This window comes from Seriola lalandi, unplaced genomic scaffold (assembly GCF_002814215.2).
Source record: "Seriola lalandi dorsalis isolate HSWRI2012SDOR001 ecotype SW California unplaced genomic scaffold, Sedor1 jcf7180002053756, whole genome shotgun sequence".
Lineage (NCBI taxonomy): Eukaryota > Metazoa > Chordata > Actinopteri > Carangiformes > Carangidae > Seriola > Seriola lalandi.
The window spans coordinates 45,238-46,859 of record NW_019524309.1 but is presented as its reverse complement, the minus strand read 5'-3'; the positions used below and the strand labels follow the sequence as shown (position 1 = coordinate 46,859).

At 38.1% G+C, this 1,622-nt stretch overlaps 1 protein-coding gene across 1 annotated transcript in view; it reads right to left on the bottom strand.

Annotated features, from left to right (window-relative positions):
- Positions 1–566: 566 nt before the first annotated feature.
- The window catches only part of mplkip (M-phase specific PLK1 interacting protein), a 4,114-nt gene continuing 3,058 nt past the window's right edge, over positions 567–1,622 (bottom strand). Inside the window, exon 3 of the transcript XR_015436960.1 lies at positions 567–1,601. The gene's annotated coding sequence lies outside the window, so the exon portion shown is untranslated. The remainder of the gene's footprint in view (positions 1,602–1,622) is intronic.

Sequence of the window (1,622 nt, the reverse complement as noted above, 5' to 3'; positions counted from 1 at the left end):
GCAAATAACGATTCATTTTTAGATAATAATCTATATAAGATATAATTTCTATAATTTCTGATATAATGTTCACAGTGACAGTAGATTCCTGAGTCTGTGCTGCTTATGTTTATTGTTGTTATGTTAGAGCCAATCACCTGTCCTGGGTTTCCATGACAACCTCCAAAGACAAATGGTTTAAATTCACTTAAATAAGATTTTAAAGTACAACTGCAGACCTGAGACAGGGCATGCTGCGATGTCTGAGTTGTGATGGTGTTGATCCAACCTTGAAGCAAAGTGAAGTGACGTGTTTCTTTGACTGAATGATAATAATAATAATAAAATAAAGATAATGAAAACAAATCTGTGACTTAAATATCAAAGAACTTTTTTCCTCATACATTTACCACTTTAATCCAAGAGAATGTCAGAGTTTTGTTTTCTTGGCCCTAAAATGTCCTGAAGCCCTTAAAACTTTTTAGTTTTACAAAGTAAAGGACAAATAAAAGATCTGACCTCTTTCTGTTCCTTTCAAATTAAAACACACAAGATTAAGGAACAAATGATGGACTCCAGCTTAAAACTAAAGTTTTATGGTTTTTTTTTATTGTAACAAACGTAAGTTTTTTTTTTTTAAACAAACTGAATAAAACACATGAAGAAGAATCTGATTTAGGTTAAAAACAGTAAGAAAACATTTTGTTAAAAACATTCATCTGTGTATCATCATCAGTTCATCATGTAGAAACTCATCAAGGTGACTGATCCCTGAAATCACTGAAATCTGATCCTGAAACTGCTGGTGACTGAAGATGCTCACAGACCTCTGGTCTGTTTACTGCTGATGTTGTTTCCTGTCAGGACGTCTGTTTGGTTGTTTGTTTACTGCTGATGCTGTTGTTTGTCTGTTTTTTCCTGTGAACCATCTTGTTTCTTGTCAGGATGTCAACTTAGCTGAGATTGAATTGGTTTGTTTTCTGTCAAGATGCAGCCATTTCCTGTCATGTTGTGTCTGGTTGCAGCTGTTGTTGTTTCCTGTCATGTTGTGTCTGGTTGCAGTTGTTGTTGTTTCCTGTCATGTTGTGTCTGGTTGCAGCTGTTGTTGTTTCCTGTCATGTTGTGTCTGGTTGCAGCTGTTGTTTCCTGTCATGTTGTGTCTGGTTGCAGCTGTTGTTTCCTGTCATGTTGTGTCTGGTTGCAGCTGTTGTTGTTTCCTGTCATGTTGTGTCTAGTTGCAGCTGTTTTTGTTTCCTGTCATGTTGTGTATGGTTGCAGCTGTTGTTGTTTCCTGTCATGTTGTGTCTAGTTGCAGCTGTTTTTGTTTCCTGTCATGTTGTGTCTGGTTGCAGCTGTTGTTGTTTCCTGTCATGTTGTGTCTGGCTGCAGCTGTAGTTGTTTCCTGTCATGTTGTGTCTAGTTGCAGCTGTTTTTGTTTCCTGTCATGTTGTGTCTGGTTGCAGCTGTTGTTGTTTCCTGTCATGTTGTGTCTGGTTGCAGCTGTTGTTGTTTCCTGTCATGTTGTGTCTGGTTGCAGCTGTAGTTGTTTCCTGTCATGTTGTGTCTGGTTGCAGCTGTTGTTGTTTCCTGTCATGTTGTGTCTGGTTGCAGCTGTTGTTTTCCTCTGATGTTGTGTCTGGCTG